Genomic DNA, 23,827 nt, shown 5'->3' with positions numbered 1-23,827 from the left:
TTTTTTTTTTTTTTATAAAGATTCCAAGCTCTTGTCAAAGTATGTGTGGTTTATAGAGAATGGGCCTCAGAGTCCCATCAGATCCCTGCATCAGTAACCAGACTTTCAAAGCATCCCCACTCTGGAGTTTAGAGGCCCAGAGGAGCACAGCTCATTATCTCTAATTATTATAAGCTGTCTTGTCAGTTTGCCCATGGAAATTCAAGCATTTCATTCTGGTCATTCTAATCAAAGTCTGTTCCTCTGAATATTTTGTTGTGATTCAGTATTTATTTAAAGTCTGTCATGCAGTAGGCGTTGATGTAATACAGGTTAAGAATTCTGTTTTTGGCTTTCTCATTGATAACAGTATAGTAAAGCTTCAGCTTTCAGAATAACATTGCTGAGAAGTTTTATTGTGTGCCTGAGACCATAATGCCAACAACAACAACAAAATTCTATTGTGTTAGAAACTAATGCAGAGACAGTGGAGAAAGGGGTTGATCCTAGAAGTTGACGCTGGATCTGTGTATTCAGTATACAATCTGGAAATCATAGTGGCTATCTTTAATTTTGAAAATGTCATCTGCCTATGGCCAAACGTCTGAACAGCCACAGTCTGGAATGACAAACATACCCAGACCACAGCTCTATGACACCAAGCAGCCTTTGGGGCCTATTTTCTCAATATATTAAAGATAGAAGACATCAATTTCCTGCCAGTTTATTCTATCTATCTTTATGATGGTGACTTTTCTCCAAGGGTAAGATGCTTTTCATATATATTAACCTGATGAAAACTTTGTAAGAATATGAGGCGCTCTTTCACTCTCCTGAGAACAGTGGATACCTTTTTATCTGAGAATCCCTGTTCTCCCTCCCTGCCAAGGGGATGGTAGCACAGGTTGTTTGTTTGTTTTTTAATTTTTTGCTCCAAAAGGCTCTCTCATTGTCCCTGGCAGCTTATTACCAAGCCCCCCTGTTTTACATTTTGAATGCACCCTGCATTTTATTTCACAGTTATCACAGTTTGCAATTTTATATAATTATATTTTTCTATTGATGTCTATCTCTTCCACTGTTTAGAATTCTGTGAACCCAGGGACTTTGTTTTGCTCACCATTGAATATCTAATACTTAACACTTGGCATCTATATAGTAGGCCCTCAAAAATATTGATTTGAGTGAATAAATGCTACATCTAGTTGTCATTTCTAGATCTGTGTTAATAGACATTATAATATTGTTTGAACACAGAAACCATATCAAATACTTTACAAAACTCTAGACCTCTGAAACTCAGAATAAATACTATTGTCACCAGGTTTGCGATCACTCACTTATTTATAGCTATAAGGTTTTTTTGATGTTTTATTTAATTCTGAGAGAGAGAGAGTAAGCAGGGGAGGGTCAGAGAGAGAGAGGGAGACACAGAATCTGAAAGAGGCTCCAGGTTCTGAGCTAGCTGTCAGCACAGAGCCCAACGTGGGGCTCGAACCCATGAACCGTGAGATCATGACCTGAGCCAAAGTCAGACACTTAACCAACTGAGCCACCCAGGCACCCCTATCTATAAGATTTTTAATTCTCCTACATTTTAATTTTTTTTTTTTTATGTTTTATTTATTTCTAGGAGAGAGAGAGAGAGAGAGAGACAGCGTGAGCAGGGGAGGGTCAGAGAGAGAGGGAGTCACAGACTCTGAAACAGGCTCCAGGCTCTGAGCTGGCAGTCAGCAGCGGGGCTCGAACCCACGAACCGCGAGATCATGACCTAAGCCAAAGTCGGACGCTTACCTGACTAAGCCACCCAGGCGCCCCAATTCTCCTACATTTTAGAGCATATTTTCTCTCATTTACTATATTGCATTCCTTTTTTTTTTTTTTTTTTTTTTTTTTCATTGATTGCAAGGGAAAGAGAACTTGTCTGCAATTATAGATTTTCTACTCTGCTTTCTGGCTCTCCCAAAGAGCCTTCACCTGAACTGTCAGTTGGCAAAGGTCTGAACCAGGATCAGAGTTGGTTTACATTCCTTTTCATCTTCAGGCACAGAGATTTCCTGTAAAGATCATTCTCTGCAGATCTATAAGATCTAGTATACAAAGTCAGTCCTCAAGTTAATAATAAGAACTATGTACAGATACTTAAAAAAAAAAAATCCTTCAGCCTCCTAGGCTTTTTGTCTGCTACCCAGCTCTTTGTACTTCTGTCTGTCTCTTTGCCGAGCAAACTACTACTTTCTTCAAATGGAAAAATCCTTAGAGCTTAGAGAGAAGCTGTGAATGCTTGGCCTCTGAGGGAAATGGAGGCTCATGAGGTCCCTGTAGAACTGAGCCACCTTGCTGAGAACAGGTGTGTAGGGGTCATGGCCTCAATTCTTCCTGGTTTCTTTGCCTACCTGTCATGCAGTGTTCCTTCTTTCTTCCCTCTCAGTGCAAACCTTGCCTTGGAGACATTTTTAAATTCGTGTAGATTCTATTCTTTTTAGGCTGTGCATAATACAGCCAGCACTGCAAAGATCCTCTTTGACTAGGCTCAACCTTGGTACTGTTAAGACCCAAGTATAACTTGGAATGTTTTCCTTGGCTTTTTTGAGACATAGCATTTATGCAGAGGTCTGAGTCCACCTGATTTCACCTTGTCCCACCTCACTTCAAATTGAAATAATAGGTCTCAGATCCATTCCTCGTGACAAGGCTTACTTTAACACAAGGTCCCAGAAACAATGTATAAGAAGCCTTAAGGCAGACCATCTACTTTTGCTGAGGCAAAATTGCTTCCTGGCTTTTATGGTGCTTTTAAGGAAGACAAGGCTGCGGTGTCTGGGTGGCCAGTCAGTTAAATGACTAACGATTTCAGCTCAGGTCATGATCTCATGGTTCATTTCAAGCCTTACATCAGGCTCTGTTGTCAGTACGGAGCCCACTTTGGATCCTCTGTTCCTCTCTTTCTCTCTTTGTTTCTCTCTCAAAAATAAAAAATAAACATAAAAATATAGGGGCACCTGGGTGGCCCAGTTGGTTGAGTGCTTGACTTCAGCTCAGGTCATGATCTCGCGATTCGTGAGTTCGATCCCCATGTCAGGCTCACTGCTGCCAGCAAAGAGTCTGCTTCCGACCCTCTAACCCCCTCTCTCTTTGTCCCTTCCCTGCTTATACTCAGTCTCAAAAATAAACAAACATTAAAAAAAAAAAAGAATTCTAGGAGATCTAGGGGTACCTGGGTGGTTCAGTTAAGCATTCTGACTCTAGTACAGAACAGATATCTGAACCAGTGTCAGGAAAGTTGGATTCCAGAACAGATCTTACCTTTAGCTGGCTGTTTCATCTTGGGTAAGTCTCTTAACTTCTCCCAGCCTTAGATTTCTAATTTATGAGGGCTTGGGTTAGATGTACACTGCTCAGTAAAACATTTTGTGATGGAAATAAGCTGTCCAAAATGGTAGTTTAGTCACATGTGCTATTGAGCACCCTAAAATATGGCACATAATACTGAGGATAATTAAATTTATTTTTTAAATTTTATTTAAATCCAAGTTATTTAATATATAAGGTGATAATGATTTCAGGAGTAGAATTCAGTGATTCATCGCTTACGTATAACACCCACTGCTCATCCCAACAAGTGTCCTCCTTAATGCCCATCATCCATTTAGCGCATCCCTCTACCCAACACCCCTCTAGCAACCCTCAGTTTGTTCTATGTGTTTAAGAGTCTCTTATAGTTTGCCTCCCTCCCTGTTTTTGTCTTATTTTCCCTTCTCTTCCTTTATGTTCATCTGTTTTGTTTTTTAAATTCCATGTATGACTAAAATCATATATTTGCCTTTCTCTGACTTATTTCATTTAGCATAATACATTCTGGTTCTATCTGTGTTGTTGCAAATGGCAAGATTTCATTCTTTTTGATTCCTGAGTAATCTTACACACACACACACACACACACACACACACACACACACCCCTACACACCCCTACACCTTCTTTATCCGTTCATCACTCAATGGACATTTGGGTTCTTTCCATGATTTGGCTATTATTGATAGTGCTGCTATAAACATTGAGGTGAGTGTGCCCCTTTGAATCAGCATTTTTATATCTTTTGGATAAATACCTAGTGCTGGGTCATAGGGTAGCTCTATTTTTAATTTTTTGAGGAACCTCCATACTGTTTTCCAGAGCAGCTGCACCAGTTTGTATTCTCACCAGCACTGCAAAAGTGTTCCTCTTTCTCTGCATCCTTACCAACAGCTGTTGTTTCCTGAGTTGTTAATTTTAACCATTCTGACAGGTGTGAGGTGATATCGCATTGTGGTTTTGATGTGTATTTCCCTGATGATGAGTGATATTGAGAATCTTTTCATATGTCTGTTAGTCATCTGGATGCCTTCTTTGGACAAGTGTTTATTCGTGTCTTTTGCTCATTTCTTCATTGGATTATTTGGCTTTCAGGTATTGGGTTTGATAAGTTCTTTATAGATTTTAGATACTAACCCTTTATCTGATATGTCATTTGCAAATATCTTCTCATTCTGTCAGTTGCCTTTTAGTTGATAAGGATTATTAAATTTAAATAGTCACATGTATCTTGTGGTTTACTGTATTGAACTGCAATAGGGGCTAGATGATCTTTATGTGTGCTCTAATTTTTTTTTAAGTTTTTTAACTTATTTTTGAGAGAGAGAGAGAGAGAAACAGCACAAGCAGGGGAGGGTCAGAGAGAGAGGGAGACACAGAATCTGAAACAGGCTCCAGGCTCTGAGCTAGCTGTCAGCACAGAGCCCAATGCAGAGCTCAAACCCACGAGCCGTGAGATCATGACCTGAGCCGAGCCGGACGGCCAACTGACTGAGCCACCCGGGTGCTCCCCCAGGCGCCCCTACATTTTGTGTACTCTAAAAGTGTAAATATACTCTGGGGTAGAAAGAAGAGTATTTATGTGGGGGGATAAAGAGAGTGGGTAAATAGCCAACATCTGCACAGACCCAGGATGACTTCTGTGACTCTGACCCTTATTACCTGGGAGAACATTTGGCCCTGCTTCAAACTCTGTGGTTGAGTCTTGTGCTTTGGTGTATGGGTTGCAGTTTTGTCATTATCAGAGTAATAGACAGTGGTTTTGCTTAGCAGGAAGTAAGTTTGCCTGTGGTAGCTCCGCTGAGAACCTACCTCAGCAGTTCTTCATCCTCGTCTGACTGCAGATCCCAACTGCAGGTCTTTATCCTTCTCACTAAAAAGAAGGGTCTGTCCATTAATCTTCTTTCATTGAAATGGTAACCTTAGTAGTTACCCTTGCTTTATTCTGTGATTCTGAGGTAGGAAAGTATGTGTGTGAACCGTGAAGTACCTAATTATTAGATATTTATACTGGAAAGTTACACTGGTTCTCAGCTTCTGGTTTTTCTTTTTCCTTGGCTATAATTAACACCCCTTCACCTTCAGTCTTGCCTTAGGCAGCACTTACCTGGAGGACGACATGGTGCACAGTGACCAAGCTTTCTCCACTGCTTAGCCAGTTGCTTACTCGCCTGACTCCTGCAGAAACAGCTCCACCAATAGCACAGTCATGAAGAGCCTAGCAGCCATTGTCTGGCACCACAAATCTTCATAGCAACAGACCACCACATGGCAACAGCAGCCACACAAAGGAAACATTAGGGAAATCAATACTTACTTTCTCTCACCCCTCCCCCACCCAAAACAAGCGCCAACACATTTTTCCCACTTAGCGGCTTATAACCAGGGGATGCTTTCAGGCAGTTGCGTGTCTGTATACCTTTCTGGATTATGTTATCTGCCCACTGTCACATATTTAAATCCTGAAGCCCTAAGGAAAATTTTCAGTTACAGACTTTTTTGAGTTTCATTTTGCAGATTGCAAAATAAACTAAATCTCCAAGGGAGAGAGATGTCCTTTTGTGCACTGTCACCACCACCAACCCCCTCAGCCCAGCAGAGAACAGAGTAGGGTGGTACAGTTGGCCAGACTGCAGGCTTGGCAGATAAGCAAGATTGCTTCAAATGAAATTCTTTTGATATTTCGGTAAATGAACCATCTAAGATGGGCTCAGAGACAGACCTACTTTGTTATTAATGCCATCTTTAGCAAATAATTTAGTTCCTCATACTTATGTATGAAACCCAGTAAGTGATACCTAGGAAATAAATAACAGTCTAGTATAACCTGGGGCTGATCACTAGCCCCAGTTCATTTAGCTTTGGCATATGGTTCCCAGGGGTAAAAGGGATAAGGTCGTTTAACAAGTCTGGACCTCAGTGTCCTCATTTGTAAAAATGAGGGGGTTGGTCTCCATATCTCTGTGGTCCTTCTAGCTGTGATATTTACAATTCTGTGATCATTTGTGTGGGACAGAAGAGAGAACTGTCTCTGTTAATCATTGGTTGTGGTGAGATCTGCTGGAAGATGTTGTTGAACCCTCCGGTCTCAGTGCTTACACTGCTAAAAACAGGTCCTGGCCCTGCCCTGGTTGATAAAGCTGCTGTAACAATGATGGGCAGAAGCTATTAACAAACTTGGCAACCAGCCTTTTCTCCCACAGCAGTAGTTTCAGACCAGTTCAGGCAGAGCTTTGCTCCCAGGTCGCTGCTGCTGCCTCTTAATGATACCAGTAAGAACTCCCTCTTTCTCTCTCTCCTCTCTCAACTCTGCCTCTGACTGCTTTATGAAACAAGAGGCTGTTCTGTACCTCTTCTGATACTTCATTATCCTATCTCCCTCAGGCTTTACAGAACAAAGAAATCATAGGGCAACAACTTTATAATTTAGGCAGCTGGAGATCATTTCCCCAGGATAGGGGTGGGTAGGTAGCTGATTCCCCCTGGCATGAAGCAGCATTGCTAAATGGCCTGTGTTTTGTCTGCCAGGCTTAGGCTTTGTTAGGCCTATTCAGGCTTCTCTGTATTTGAGTTAAATTATAGTGGCAAACCAAGCCCATGTACTTTTAGAAGGGTAGGGGTTAGGAAAAAATGGAAAGTGTGTCATTTATAGGCCCTGCTACTTGCTAATTGCTCAAGGAATTTTTGTTTAATCCACTGTCACTGTGCTTACTCCTGCCAGATCCTTTATTTCCCCTAGTTGCTGCCTTCATGGCCTTCTCCATAGCAACAAGCTCTGTGACAAAAAGGCTATGGTGAGAAATTGAGTAGTTCCCCCTCCCACAAGCTGTACTCTATTTTCTGTTTAGTAGGTCTTTAAAAAGCCTAAAAGACTGCTATCGAATACTTTTCTACCCCCATTGAACTCACAGTCAAATGAAACTTCTTAGCCCTGAACTAATTCAGTGAACAAACTGCCTTCTCCTTATTTGACTCTGATTATGCCCATCTTTTGAAAATTTTCTTGTATCATTCAGTACACTTGAAATACTGTGCATATTCCCATTTACCAAGCTCTCTTCTGCTTTTCAGCACTTAGCCCGCTCCTTAGAATTATTCTATTTAAAAATCTTACAGAATCAAGTATCAGTACGGAGAAAGTAGAAACCCTCCCCTCCCATCCCCCCAAGTTCTATTGCATTAGATACTAGACTGGAGTTTGGGCAGACTACTCAAAGTACAGAACTAGCATGCACCTCAGCTGATCCTAGTACTCATCTACAGGAGTCACAAGCCCAAGTGTTTTTGTTTTTATGTTAGTATGTCTTACTGAACAATAATAAAAATATAAGTATGCGTCCAAATTTATAAGCATGCAGGTCATTGAATTTTTAAAGTGACTTCATGGTCACTTCATGGTTATTACTTCCTACATGAAGAAATGCATCATTACCATCACCCCAGAAACCCCTTCATACTTCCCTTCCAATAGCTCAAAAAAAGAAGTTCTGACTGCCAGCATCAGAGATTGGTGTTCTCCATTTTGAACATTATATAAATAAAATCATTATAATATGACCTTTTTTTATGTATAGCTAATCAGCATTATGCCAGTGAAATTTATCCATGTTGTTGCATGTAGTTGTACTTTATTTATTCTGCTTATTTTATGGTATGTCATTATGTGAATGTTACACTATTCAGTTGCTGATGAGTATTTGGATTGTTTGGGGTTGTTGTGTAAAATGCTGCTGCAAAAATTGTTGTATGTGTCTTTTGAGGAATATATGTACCCATTCCTATTCTGTACATACTTAGGAATGGAATTCCTGAGTCATTAGGGACACATATGGTCAGCGCCAGTAGATATTGCCAGGTTCCCAAAGTGTCTGAACCAATTTATACTCCTACTTCCAAATAATCCTGATTGTTTTGCATCCTTACCAACTCTTGACCTTATTTGTCTTTTTTATTTTAGCCATCCTGTTTGCTGTATAGCATGGTATCTCATTGTGATATTAATTTGCATCTCATGAAAATCATGAAACTGAGAATCTTTTTATGTGCTTATTGGCCACTGGAAGTCTTACAAAGTACATGTTTAAACCTTTTACATTTTAGGATTGGGTTGTATGTTTCTTATGAATTTGTGAGATTTTTTTTGTATATTCTGAGTCCTTCATCAGATATATTATAAATACCTTCTATTTTATAGCTTGCCATTTCTCTTAATGGTACCTTTTCATGAATGAAAGTTTCTTCATTTTATAAAGTCTAGTTTATCTTTTTTTCTTTTATAGTTAGTGTTTTGTAGTGTCCTGTTTAAGAAGCTTGCCTTTCCCATGGTAATAAAGATACTCTCTTATGTATTTTTCTGAGAACTGTATTGCTTTTATTTTCGTATATGGATCTATAGTCTGTCTGAAATTGATTTTTGTTTAGGGTATGAGTTTAGTCAGGATTCTGCTTTTTCCATCACTGACCCAGCACCTTACTGAAACAAGGCCATCCTTTCCCCCACCACTTTACTGCAGTGTCTCATTTGTCATAAATCAAATAACCTATGTGTGGGTTTATTTCTGGATCCTGTCTTTCATCCCACTCATCCATTTGTCTAGTCTTGTGTCAGTACTATTAATAACTGTGGCTTTATAAGTGTTGGTATCTTCAGCTTTGTTGTACTTGTTCAAGATTGATTTGACTATTGGCCTTTTACATTTCCATATAAATATTAGGATCAGTCTGTGAATTTTTATGGAGCAAAAAAACCTGCTGAGATTTTGACTGAGATTACATTGAATCTACAGGTCAATTTGGGAAAGACCCTGAGTTGTATCCTTTCATTTAAGCTAATGTTACTCATTTGGGGGTGGTGTGGTACATGAGATCAGAGCAAGTTAGTGATATCACTTGAGGAACTTGTTTAAAAGATAGGTTAACTATCCCTTACTCCTCATATTCTGAATCAGCAGGCTCAGTTTAGAACTTAGGCATTTATTATGAAATAGCTTCCCAAGAAATTATGATTTGGTGCTATCACCACTGTTCTCCACCCACCCTATTTGAGAGCCACTGACCTAGACTGTAATCTTGGCTAGCAGCAGTGATTCACTGAGGCTAATTGAAATAGAATCTGACTGATTTCATCAACACCAGGTCTACTTTGGGGGCTGTATCTCCTAAGGCTACTGTAACAAAATGCCAAAACCTGGGTGGTTTAAAATGAATTTATTATCGCATGGTTCTGGAGGCCAGAAGTCAGAGATCAGGGGTTAGCAGGGCTGTGCTCTCTCTGATGTTTCCAGGGAAGAATGTTTCTTGCCTCTTCTAGCTTCTGATGTTTGCCAGCAATCCTTGGCATCCCTTGGTTTATAGATGTCATCACTCCAGTCACATGGCTATCTTCTCCCTGTGCGCTTTCACATCTTCTTCTCCCTGTGCGTATCTGTCAGTATGTCCACATTCCTCCCTTTTTATAAGGACATCAGTCATATTGGATTAGAGCCCACTTAAATGACCTCATTTTAACTTGATTGCCTCTGTAAAAGAACCTGTTTCTACATAGGATCACATTCTGAGGTATTGGGGGTTAGGACTTTAATAATCTGTTTTGGGGGACACAATTCAACCCATAACAGAAGCCACCCAAAACTTCAGAATAATTATTGTCACAGATTAGAGAGAGGAAGGAAACCAGAACTGTTTATAATTATAGGAGGCACTGCTTCCCAGAGCCTCTCTGGGCAGAAGAGCATCCACCCTCTCATCTCAACCGTTCCTCTCTCTGCATTACTATTTCCCCTCTTTTTGGCACGGAGAACTGCAGTGTGGTTTGGTTCTGCTCTGTTAACAAACCCTGAGATACCAAGTGGAAGTTACCAGAAAGAAAAAGAGGCTTCAGCAGTTAGCTGTTTCTGTCAGCCTCTAGCTGAAGACGGCTGAAAGGAAAAGAGCCTCATATAGACCAGCCCCTAGTCACATTCTTACCCTAGTTCTTCCTGCCAGGCCATTAAGCAGTACAACTGTGGATAGGTATGATTCCATCACGGCCTCAGGCAAGTATTTCTTCCAAGCTGTCCCATTGAGATTCCCAGTAGCTTTCAGACAAGGACTCCAGCTGGACAGCTGAGGGTGTGATGACCTCTGCTGAGCTGCCTCCCGCTGTGGGTTCGGTGTGTGGTTACCTCAGCAAGAAGAAAGGGAGGATGTGAGATTTCAGGGTGTGGTGAACCAGCCTTTGTTGCACGTTTGCAAAGTTTCCATGGTGTGGGAACTTAGAGATGGGAGGAGGAGTTGTATTCAGTCTTTACTGTTCCTCCCTAGCCTCCCCGGCCCTACCGTCTGGGGGTGCAGTGGTTTACATTGGACGGATATCCCACTTTGGCCGTCCATCTCTACCCTATACCAGTCCTTTGCCTGCTTATAGTTCTAGCTGTAACAGATCTACCTAACAACTCCCCAGATGGGTACTTGCTTCATAGTGGTTTCAGCTGGCCCTCTATTATACTTTTGCCTGAAATTCTGTGGAGAGAAAATACCATGGTCATGTGAAAATCGTTCCAGGATGGTGGGTGTTACCTTGTGCTTTCTTTGATTCATTCAGCCCCAAGAGATCCCAGGAATAAGGGCTTAGGATTTTTTTGTTTCCTGTCAATCCCAGAACTGAAGGCAGAAAAATTTGAAGACACCATTTTTGTAACAGTTGTTTCCAGATTCTGCTGCACATTAGAATGTGGACACGGGGATTGAAAGGCCTTATGCCCATGTCTTGCCCAGCTAAATTAAAACACCGTGTCTGTAGGTGGGAGCCAGGTGTCCGTGTTTTTAATCATCTCAGGTGTATCCTGTGTGTCCAAGTTGGGGAACCACTTTTCCATAAACTTCAAACATTTCTGCAGAAGACTTTATCCCAAATTGTTTTATTGGATAACCTCAGAGATTTATACTTAGAATATTAATAAAGGGCTCCTGGGAAATAGAGATTCTCTTTGGAAGTATCTTCTCTAGAGGAATAATAACCCCCTTCTGCCTTCGGGTTTCTGGGTTTGGAAGACTCCTACATGATTTGATCCTTCCCTGTAGTCACATCCCCGACTTGCAAATGAATGGATTGCCAGGATAAGTGTGATTTAAAAAAAAAAAAAACCAAAAAAAAAAACCTGGGGATATTGCTGTTAAGCCGATTTGAAGTTCTGCCTGCTTGAAGTTTGGTAGGACGGAAGAATTTATAGCATAGTAAAGTGTTCTAATAATTTTCACTGCAGTAGACAAATTTGGGACTAGAGTTTTCCCTAAAATATGGCACTCTTTATCAAAGTTCCTGATGTTACTACACGGTAAACCCATAAAAAAAAAAAAAAGAATAGTTTTCAGGGCGCCTGGGTGGCTCAGTCGGTTGAGCATTTGACTTCAGCTCAGGTCATGATCTCATGGTTTGTGAGTTTGAGCCTCACGTTGGGTCTGTGCTGACATTTCAGAGCCTGGAGCTTGCTTCAGATTGTGTGTGTGTGTGTGTGTGTGTGTGTCTGTCTGTCTGTCTGTCTCTCTCTCTGTCTCTCTCTCCCTCTCTCCCTGCTCACACTCCGTGTGTCTGTCTGTCTCTCTCTCTCAAACATTAAAAATAAACATTAAAAAAAGAATAGTTTTTAGAATACAACCGAGTTGGGGGGAAAAAATCTTAGCTACTAGATGAACCACAGATGACCCTAATTTTTCCTAGTCTTTTCATTTCTGAAGGTGACTAACTCACATGAATTTCTGTGTGAATTTGTATTCACCCTTTACCTACATCTCTGGTTTGAATTTAGTCCTGGGAGAAACAGTGCTCAAAATTTTCATAATCTCTAGTCACATGGCAAGGTTAAACATTAGACATTATACCAGAGATCAGCTATGGAAGTAAACAATCCCTACGTTCCCATAGTTGGAGTTTTCATAGAGGTTGTAGTAGTTTCAAACCAGCCTCTTCCTCATAGGCATCATCTTGTAACTCAGTTCCCTCTCAGCCCTACCAGTTTCTTCCCAGATACAGCTCCAGCCCAAGATGCAGCTATACTTACAGGTTTCCAGAAACTGTGACTTATTTACTCTACAGAGGACTAGAAAACCTGGAGTTAGTATTGACTGGGAGTTTGAGATATTTATTGCAGATGCATCCTTCTCCTTCTTGCCCCCATTCCAGGCACCAGTTGATAAACATGTCTGCCATTTTCATTTAAAAAGAAATTAGAACTATGAGGAGCCCTCTTAACAGGCTCTTGATCATTTAGTGGTGGCTAAAAAGAACTTTGGCCCAAATATGAGTCCTGGGGAGTATAAAGAGGACTTTACCAGGAAAGCAAAGAGAAGACCACAACTGAAGGCATATTCAGCTTCTAGAGAACAGGACTAAATTGTACCACACTTTGGCAGCATTGTAAAGACTGTCAGCAGCAAACATTTATTTTTAACCATTCTCATTAGCACTGGATATTAGGCTTAGCACTTTCTTGTTTCTCTAACCATACTAAGGGAATACAGCTTCCAAGGGAATTGTCTTTTTAAAGGGATTACCTTTATTTATTCATTTTGAGAGAAAGCATGCATGTGTGCATGAGAGAGGGGCAGAGGGAGAGGGAGAGAAAGAATCCCAAGAAGGCTCTGTGCTGTCAGCATGGAGCCCAAAGCAGGGCTCAGACCCACAGACTGTGAGATCATAACCTGATCCTAAATCAAGAGCCAGACACTTAACCAACTGAGCCACCCAGACTCCCCCAAGGGAGTCTTTTTTAAGGTGGCATGCTTTTCTTTTCTTTTTTTTTTTTTTTTTAAGAAAAGAGTAAAAAAAGTAAAAGAAACAAGGGTCTTTAAAAAATAAGTCTGACTTCGGCTTAGGTCATGATTTCACGGTTTGTGAGTTTGAGCTCCACGTCAGGCTCTGTGGTGACAACTCAAAGCCTGCTTTAGATTCTGGGTCCCCCTCTCTCTCTTTCTCCCCTGCTCACTCGTGCTCTGTTTTTCTCTCTCTCAAAAATAAACATTTAAAAAAAATAATAACATAGGGCGCCTGGGTGGCTTAGTTGGTTGAGCATCCAGCTTCGTCTCAGGTCATGATCTCATGGTTTGTGGATTCAAGCCCTGTGTTGGGCTCTGTGCTGACAGCTCAGAGCCTGGAGCCTGCTTTGGATTCTGTGTCTCTCTCTCTCTCTGCCCCTCCCCTGCTCATGCTCTGTTTCTGTCTGTCTCAATAATAAATAAACATTTAAAAAAAAATAATAGATGACAGAACAAATGTTTGTACATCCAGGAATAAATCCCTTTACCATGGTTTCTGCCTTAAGATCTTAAGTGTTAGGGGTCAGTTGTAAATTGCATAGAACTATGACATGGTTTGGTACTAAAAGGCTATTGCTAAGTCTGTTTGTTTTTATACTATGCAAATGATCTGATATGTCATCTGTAAATGGTGGGCATAGTTGTTGAGTTCTTGATCCAGTGGGTAGCTTTGTTTTTGTTGTAAAAGTAAGTTGAGGGGTGCCTGGGTGGCTCAGCTGGTTAAGCATCTGACTTTGCCTCAGGTCAGGATCTCACAGTCCGTGGGTCTGAGCCCAGCATCGGGCTCTGTGCTGACAGCTCAGAGCCTGGAGCCTGCTTCAGATTCTGTGTCACCCTCTCTCTCTGCCTCTCCCCCACTCACTCTCTGTCTCTGTCTCTAAAAATAAAATAAAGACATTAAAAAAAAATTTTTTTTTAAGTAAGTTGAAAGTTTGAAGTAGAGAAGAGTAGAGAAGCTTTTTTTTTTGTTAAGTAGAGAAGCTTTAATACATATCCTTAGACCAAGAGATCCTCTACTAGGTCATGTTCTAGTAAGAGGAGGAACGTAGATGCTTAAAACAGTCTTCGTTTTGAGCTTTCTTATACTGTGCTTTGAATTCAGAATGAGAGGCAGGCAGTAAACTATTTCCTCCTGCATTTTCTTTTTTTTTTTTTTTTAAATGTTTATTTATTTCTAGGAGAGAGAGAGAGAGAGACAGCGTGAGCAGGGGAGGGTCAGAGAGAGAGGGAGTCACAGACTGAAACAGGCTCCAGGCTCCGAGCTGGCAGTCAGCACAGAGCCCGACGCAGGGCTCGAACCCACGAACCGCGAGATCATGACCTAAGCGAAAGTCGGACGCTTAACCGACTAAGCCACCCAGGCGCCCCTCCTCCTGCATTTTCTACCTTACTACTAGCAACTATTTTTTCATCTGATATTTTTTTAATTACATTTGTTACTGATTTAAAAATTCCTGGTTTCATGGATATGATACCAAAAGCATGAGCAATAAGCAAAAAAAAAATAGTTAAAATTTATTCCATTGCAATTAAAAACTTTTGTTTGTCAAAAAATACTATCAAGGGACCTAAAAAGACAACTAACAGAATGAGAGAAAATATTTTCAAATCATGTATCTGATAAGGGATTAATATCCAGAATATCTAAAGAACTCTTACAACTCAACAACAAAAAACCCAAGCAATCTAATTCAAAACAGTGCAGAGGACTTGAGTCAACATTTTGCCAAAGAATATGTATTAATGACCAATAAGCACATGAAAATATGCTCAGAATTATTAATCATAAGGGAAATGCAAAGTGAAATCACAGTGAGATACTACACTGAGATACTTCACACCTACTACGATGGCTATTATTAAAAAAGAAAGAAAGAAAAAAGAAAATAAAAAGTATTGGAGAAGATAGGAAGAAATTGGAACCCTTGTGGGACTGTAGATGGGAACATAAAATGTAGCCATTCTGGAAAATAGTGTTGGTTGCTCCTCAAAAAGTTAAACATATAATTAACATATGATCTTGCAATTCCATTGCTAGGTAGATACCCCAACTAATTGAAAACAGATGTTCAAACAAAACTTGTATGTGAATCTAATATCAGTAGCAAAATTATTCACAGTAGCTAAAAGATGGAAACAACCTAGTGTCCACCAACAGATGAATGAACATAATGGAATATAGCAATAAAAAGGAGTGAAATTTTTATATTTGCTACAATGTGGATAAACCGTGAAAGCATTATGCTAACTGAAATAAGTCAGACAAAAGAATAAATCATACTATATGATTCAACTTATATGAGGTATCTAGAATAGGCAAATTTATAGAGACAGAAAATAGAACAGAGTTACTATGAACCAGAGGTCAGAGGGAATAGGGAATTAGTGCTTAATGGTTACTGAGTTTCTATTTTGGGTGACGAAGAAGTTTTGAAAAAATATAATTAATTATAGTTCTCAAAAAATTAGTAACTTTTTATTGAAAATATGGGAAACAAAAAGGAGAAAACAAATCACAAAGAATAAAATCATAAATCACTGAGATAACTATTATGATTGTTATATTATAAATATACTTTTGTAGTTTTAGTTTTAACAAATTGGGACCTGTCTGTGTATATTTGTAATCATCTTTTGTTTATAGATGAATATGTAATGAACATTCTCCTAACATAAATTGTCTTCTGTAACACTTTTATTTTTTTTAATGTTGATTTATTTATTTAGATAGAGAGTGAGCATCAGGGGCAGGGCAGAGAGAGAGCGGGAGATGAGAATCCCATGCAGGCTTCACGCTGTTAGCACAGAGCCTGACACAGGGCCTGATATTATGACCTGACTGAAACCTAGAGTTGGAAACCTAATCAACTGAGCTACACAGGCACTCTTCCCATAACATTTTTTAAAACCATACATTCCATCCATGTTAAGAATGTATCATGATTGATTTGATCAATTTACATTCCTTTTTTTTTTTTTCCCCATGACTTAGAGAAAGGTACTTCTGAAATTTTCCAGATCTTCAAGAACTGAGCTTTGGTTTTCACATCATCAATAAAATACAAAGGAAACAACGTTTTGTGTTTCATAATAACCTTGCAGCTTTGCACTGTTTCTGTGCCCTAGTAGCTCCTTTTCCTGTTTCTACCTCTTGCTTCCTTTTACTTTGACATTTTCTTTTTGATTCTTGCCTCTTCTGCTCTATGTATCTTCCCCTTTGCCACCAGTATGCTGCTTTATTGCTGCTTCTATTTCTTTTCTGGTAGAGAGAGGTCAAACATAAAATCAATAACCTGCTCCTCAGCCAAAAATAAACCTATAAGTGTTGATGTTTTTCACCATAGCCCACAATTTTATTCTCACAGTGCAGTACACAGACCATTTAGTGTTTTACATCTGGAAATGTGGGCTGCTGAGAACCCAGAAAGTGTATCCTCATCTTATGAGACAATATAGTTAAAAATCAGGCTTCAGAGTGAGACTGATTTGGATTCACATCCTGACTTTGTATCTTATTTAACATAGGAACAGCTTGCTCTAACCTTCTATTTCTTCATCTGTAAAATGGAAATGATAATACTTTGATATTGTTGAGGGGATTAAATGAGATAATATATGGAAGACTCTTAAACACAGTAACTTCAATTATAAGCAATGCTTTTTACTTAAATTTTTTAATGAAGTGGGTTTTGTTTTTTTTTTTAGTTTATTTTTGAGAGACAAAGCACAAGTGGGGAAGCGGCGGGGGGTGGGGGGGTGGGGGTTGAGGAGAGAGAATCCCAAGCAGGCTCTGCGCTGTCAATGGAGAGCCTGTCGCAGGGCTCAATCTCAGGAACCATGAGATCATAACCTGAACCAAAATCAAGAGTTGGATGCTTAACTGACTGAGCCACCCAGGTGCCCCAATGCTTTTTATTCTTTACTGAAGTATAATAAATGGTAACTATTATCTTGAAAACCATCAAGGAGAAATACTGTACGTTCCCATCCAGCACCACCACCCCCAAAAGTCAGAGAAAACACAAAATAACCTTTTGTGCCTGGGACTAAGCATCTTTACTTTTTATATCATTAGAACTTGAGAAACTTCTACAACTTTGGTGGGTTTGTATTAGAATCTAAATCTTAACTGAGTGGCCAGACTCAGGATGCTACTGATGGTTCATCTTATAAGTGGAAGAGGAAGATGGATGCTTATTGCAAATTCTGCAACAAATTTTGTCTAGCAGCAAGACATAAATAAAAGGCAAGAGTTTGAACTGACTCCATTTCACATTGTCAGACAAATTCAGACATTTGCTTTTAAATGTGAGCCCAGTGGGGCACCTGGATGGCTCACTCGGTTATGATCTCACTGTTCGTGGGTTTGAGCCCCTCGTTGGGCCCTATGCTGACGGCTAGCTCAGAGCCTGGAGCCTGTTTCAGATTCTGTGTCTCCCTCTCTCTCTGACCCTCCCCTGCTCACGCTGTCTGTCTCTTAGAAATAAATAAAACATTAAAAAAAAATTTTTTTTAAATGTGAGCCCAGTGAAGTAAAATATATATAGTGGGTTTAGTTTTTACAGCACTAACCGTATGAAGTTTGAAAAGGTAAAATTGTTGTAACTTTAAACAAAGCATCAGAAATAAAGAGTTCAGTTTAGTTTATTTGTGGTTTCTTTAAAACTTCTAGGTCTTAACACTACATTTTAATAGCACACAAACTCATTATTGCTGAACTTCCCTGAACCCCAGCACACACACATGCACGTACCACACACACAGCCATACCCAGGCTGCTAGAAATTTGGTGAAACCACCCTGGGTCAAAAATCAGAAACTGAGTGAGATTCTTAAATTTGAAAGAAGGAAGAGTAAGTAGTTGAGGAGTTCCTGTTCTGCTGTCAGTTAAGCTCATCAGCCAGAGATGAAATCTGGTTCCTATATAAACCCTGTGTGATGGGTTAAGCCATCATCCAAAATATTGGGGTTATTCATTTCTGTTCATTAGTTACTGAGTACCTGCTAAATATTTGTGTAACACAAATTTGTACACAAAGAAAAAAATATATAGATGATATCTCTTCTATTACAGCATCATTGGGGGGTTGGGAGGGCAGGCGCCACTTTTTATTGTTTACATGCAAATATGAAGTGGCACAACATTCAAAACATACCAAGAGGGTAAACAATAGAAAGTCTTCCCCCGCCACCCCCCTTCACCAAGGTCACCTCTCTTAAGACAACAACAGAATTACAATTTCAAAGTATAGTTATTAAAATACTTTTTTTATTTTTTTGAAGATTTTTATTTTCAGGTAATCTCTCCACCCAACTTGGGGCTTGAATTCACAACCCTGAGACCAAGAGTTGTACGCTTCACTGACTGAACCAGCCAGGCGCCCCACATACCATTTTTTAAATCAGAACATTTATCTAAAAATAGAAATAGCAGGCATAGGTATACATTTTGGGGTATCAGGTAAGAAATTAAGTAAGGTAAATCATTAATTTATAAATCAATTAAGTTCAGTCACAATAGTCAACAAAAAATGTGTATCTGGAAGTCGTGGGTCTTAGAGGATTGAGATACATTTAAGTTTAGAGGAAGTATAGAACATCTGTAGACAAAAGATAACCTGTACTAGGGAAGGACAACCACGTGTTAAAGGGAAGGAGATCATCTCAACCTGAAAGTAGGAAGCTAAGGAGTTGGGCATTCGTAGAGAGAGACTGCTGCACAGAACATTGAAAAAGGAGACAGTACAACTTTGAGGAGAAACCTTGCAGAGTTTACATCTTCATCTGAGACCGACAATAGCTAACATGATAGATAGAATATTCATTTAGTGTACAATATATGTGTTGGGGGTAAGAGGGAAATCTTTTGCCATTTACTTTAAACTAATTTAAAAAAGTAAAACTGCTGTTTGGTAATGGCCTGGTAGAACCAATTTGGCTGTCTAGAAACCCTAATTTATAAGCAAAACAGTGGAAATGGAAAGGATCTGTAGTAATAGAAATTGGGGAAACCATCTGTGAAGGAAAAACATTGATTTAGAGACCCATGTTTGTTTATCTAAGTTTATATAAATGTGTACAGATCTTAATTTTTTTATGTTTATTTTTGAGAGCAAGAGAGACCGAGCATGAGTGTGGGAGGGGCAGAGAGGGGGAGACAGAGAATCTGAAGCAGGCTCCAGGCTCTGAGCTATCAGCACAAAGCCCGACCTAGGGCTGAAACTCACAGACTGCGAGATCATGACGTGAGCCAAAGTCGGCCGATTAACCCACTGAGCCACCCAGGCGCCCCAATATGTACAGATCTTAAATGTTCACATTGTACACTTCAAATATCTTACAACTTTGTTAATTATACCTTAATTTTAAAAAGTTTTTTAAAAAGTTTCCAAAATAGAAAAGTCTATATGAATGTATGTGTGTATGTATATATAAATATATGTAAATACATGTATATAAAATCAAGATTTATTAAAGGGGTACATGGTTGATTCTTATAAAGCCATTTAATTAAAATAATACTAAATATATATCCAGATTTCTAGATGAAAAGGCGAACTATAAAAGTAAAGGAAGAAATCACAAAAGGATTTGGTCACATTAAAATGTAAACCTTCTCAGTCCTTTAAGCGTCTGACTTCAGCTCAGGTCATGATATCCTGGTTTGTAAGTTCAAGCCCTGTGTTGGGCTGACAGCTCAGAGCCTGAAGCCTGCTTCAGTATCTGTGTCTCCCTCTTTTTCTGCCCCTCCCCTGTTCGCCCTCTGTTTCTGTCTCTCTCTCTCTCTCTCTCTCAAGAATAAATAAACATTAAAAAAATTATTAAAAAGATGTAAACGTTTACTTAGTCAAAGAAATCTTGAAAAATATTGCTTAAGGCTAGCCCTGTTTACTTTCACATGGGCTCAAATGAAAAGAAATTTATACCCTGTCACATTTTTGCCATGTAATGCCACATAGGCAGCTTTGTTTCCTAAGATTTGTGAAGTTGGTTTTTTCACATTTGTTTTGTGTATGGGAGTTCATTTTCAGGAAATCTTATAACTAAAGTATTTTCAAATAATTATATGCAAATAACTATATCACCAAATAGCATGTATGACGAGTCCTTATTAATGATACAATCAGCAGATGCCACATAATTAAGAACCAGAAGAAATCTCTTTGGGCTAAATTATTTTTTTTCCTCTTCTTTTTTCTTTGTTCTCTTTTTTTTCTATTTTAAGTAAACTCCACACCCAATATAGGGTTTGAACGCACAACCCTAAGATCTAGAGTCACATGCTCTACCAACTGAGCCAGCCAGGCACCCCAGTATTTTCAGTATTTCCCAGTATTTTTTAAAAAATTTTTTAATTTTAAGTAGACTTTTGGCTAAATTAGAGACACTTAGTTAGTTTTCAGCTTTTCCTAAAAGGGTGACTCTGGGTAAGGCAGCTGAGCAGTCCACACCCATTCTTTATTAGCCTAGTTATTTTTTAACCAGGTAACTGCAATTGATGCCTAATATTATGCTATTAATTAGAAGCAGTGAACCATCACTCAGCCTGTACTCAATGTGGGCATTCCAAACCCATTCATCACTAGCATTAGAGGTGAAAGATTGTGACAGAAACTGTCAAGAGGACTGTATAGGGAGAAAGTATCCTTGACACAGCAAGGATATAAGATGACCTAAAGGTTTGTAAGCTGCTCTGGCAGTGGTAGCTGAGGGAGGAGGCCTGTCAGAAGCTTCTTACAGGCGTCCTCCAGATACCAACACTGTAGTTTTCTACAGATGCTCTCCTCTTGAGGAGAAGTCGAAGCTGTCTTGTTTCTATTCACTTGTGTTAGCTCTCTCATATTCTCTCGTTATGCACTGCTGTCACCACCACCGTCTCTGTGTAGTAGAAGTTCAGTTATTCAGAATGTTTTTAAAAACAAACCAAAAAAACCTCTTAACATGAAATCTTAGTTCAGTTCATAGCTCTCTATTGTTATACTATATTATCTAAGATACTAAAAGTCTGTGTGGAATGCACACTATGGCTGTTCCTAAACAGGGATTCCATTTGGTCCAGATACCTAAAATATATCCGAATCTTGGGCAGCTACTATATGTACATCCAACAACTTTATTTTAAGCCAATCTTTAAAAACTTATTACGAGTCCCGAAAGAACCACTTATTTCCTTAAGCAGGTTAGAATATTCATTACCTACTCTCTTCATCCCTGTGATGTGTTGGAGTAGTAGTGGAAAGCATTGCCCGTAATCATGTCTTCTGCTTTATGTAAGTGTTTTGCCCGTTCTACTTCATTCTAGATTATAAACTCCCTGGAGCAGAGACAGAAAATTATTCAATCCCATTCCTCCACTTCCAAACACACACACCAATAGCACGCTGCTTTGAATTTATAGCTCTTTGTATGTTGGATGAGAAACCATTGGGGTTTGAGTTGTCTGTGGGGTTTAATTTCTTAGCAATGTCCAGGATTTCTCACTGCCCAAGACTAGGAACCAAAGGGCAATAAAATTGGCGGAGGAGGAGCTATCAAGTTGCTAATGAGTAATAAATTACCTCTTATTCATTATAATATTGAAGGAAATTTCAGTTATAAAAGACCATTTGGTTGTTCTAGCACCATCTAGAGGAAAGCCTAGAAATGTTTAAAGTGTTATTTTACAACTTCATATCAGTTCATTTAAATCTAAATGCCACATCCTTCCTGTCTTCCTCTTTTACTAAATATATTCTGTTATGTTAAGGTATATAGTTCACTCAGCTGTTCAACCGAACTTTACTGTGTCTTTATCCGTTGCTACCTGATAGCATGTTATTTTGTGTGTGTGTATATCTCTTCCAGCTGGATTGTAACATACATGAGAATTAGGGACTGTGGCTTCTATTTCTGTGTATCTCCATAGCTCCTAACTGCTGATGGGAGTTCAGTAGATATTATCATTAAGTGATATATATAGACATTACAAATAACCTTATGGGTTAGATATGACAACATAGATGAATCATAACAACGTAGTACCAAGTGGGGGAAAAAAAAAAAACAGAATGAAGTCTATAGTATAGTCCTACTTATTTAAATTAAAATACATGAAATCAAAACAGTAATATACATTTTATATGAATATATACAAAAGTTTGTACATTAAACATAGAAAATGGCTATTGGGAAGAAGGGGCATGGGAATTGGGTAAATGAGTCAAGTAATTAAATAACAAAGAGGCTGAAAACCATAACCTTCATTCTTAACCATATTTAGAAAGCAGTGGATGAGCAACAGTTGTTGGGGGAGGGTAAATGAAGCAAACCAGCACACCAGTGAAAAGTTTTTATCTTATTTTCTGTCTGTAACTTAATGCATTAGTGCACCAATCAAACAATTAACAAGTATTTATTTAGCATCAAGCATTAGACTTTTTTTTACTTTTTTTTAATGGTTATTTATTTTGAGAGAAAGAGCGTGAATGCATATGCCTAAGCAGGGAAAGGGCGGGGGGCGAGGGGAGAGAATCTCAAGCAGGTTTCATGCTGTCAAGCACAGAGCCCAACACAGGGTTCGAACTCATGAACCATGGGATCATGACCTGAGCCCAAATTAAGAATCAAATGCTTGGGGCGCCTGCGTGACTCAGTCGGTTGAGTGGCCGACTTCAGCTCAGGTCATGATCTCACAGTGTGGGTTCAAGCCCCGCATTGGGCTCTGTGCTGACAGCTCAAAGCCTGGAGCCTGCTTCGGATTCTGTGTCTCCCTCTCTGCCCCTTCCCCACTCGTGCTCTGTCTCTCAAAAAATAAATAAATGTAGGGGCGCCTGGGTGGCTTAGTCGGTTAAGCGTCCGACTTTCGCTTAGGTCATGATCTCGCNAGTCTGTGACTCCCTCTCTCTCTGACCCTCCCCTGCTCATGCTGTCTCTCTCTCTCCTAGAAATAAATAAAAATATTAAAAATAAATAAATAAATAAATAAATGTAAAAATTTTTTAAAAAATCAAATGCTTAACTGAACCATCCAGGTGCCCCTAGATGGACTTCAAGGCTTCTTTCCTACTCTCTAAAATAGCCTCAGCTCATCATCACATGGTTTCCCTTTTTTTTTTTAATTTTTTAATGTTTTTTATTTATTTCTGAGAAAGAGACAGCATGAGCAAGGGAGGGTCAGAGAGAGAGACACACACACAGAATCTGAAGCAGGCCCCAGGCTCTGAGCTACCTGTTAGCACAGAGCCCGATGCGGGGCTCGAACCCGCGATCCATGAGATCATGACCTGAGCCGAAGCTGCTCAACCGACTGAGCCACCCAGGCACCCCATTTCCCTCTTCTTTATGTGTGCCATGCTTATCCCAGATCCTTTTAAGATTTATGCAATCCTACCTATTCTTCCTTCTCTGATCTACATGGCTCTACGTAGCATAGTATGTAGCATATGTATTTTTTATTAATAATTTTATGTATATTCATTTCTTCCCCTCCCCCCAAAGAGAGTAAAACTTTCAATTCAGTGAAAATTTTGAATCTCCAATAGTACTTGGCATAATGATGGAGTATAATAAGTAATATGTATTTGCTAGCTAATTGCATGAAAGCAGTATATGAGGTAGATTAATCTGATATTGGTTTACCAGCTGGGTTGACAGAAAGCATTAAAGCCTGAAGTTAGGGGCTGTTAGAATAGTCTACAGGGGAGTTAATAAGGATTTGGAACTC

At 39.4% G+C, this 23,827-nt stretch overlaps 1 protein-coding gene across 3 annotated transcripts in view; it reads left to right on the top strand.

The window, feature by feature from the left end:
• Positions 1-23,827, top strand: part of ZNF609 (zinc finger protein 609) — a 211,740-nt gene that overhangs the window by 156,223 nt on the left and 31,690 nt on the right. The gene's annotated exons all lie outside the window — the stretch shown is intronic.

The sequence above is a fragment of the Hyaena hyaena genome, unplaced genomic scaffold (genome assembly GCF_003009895.1).
Source record: "Hyaena hyaena isolate Hyena2069 unplaced genomic scaffold, ASM300989v1 scaffold_15, whole genome shotgun sequence".
Classification (NCBI taxonomy): domain Eukaryota; kingdom Metazoa; phylum Chordata; class Mammalia; order Carnivora; family Hyaenidae; genus Hyaena; species Hyaena hyaena.
The sequence above is the reverse complement of the archived record's forward strand: the minus strand, read 5'-3'. Positions and strand labels throughout refer to the sequence as shown.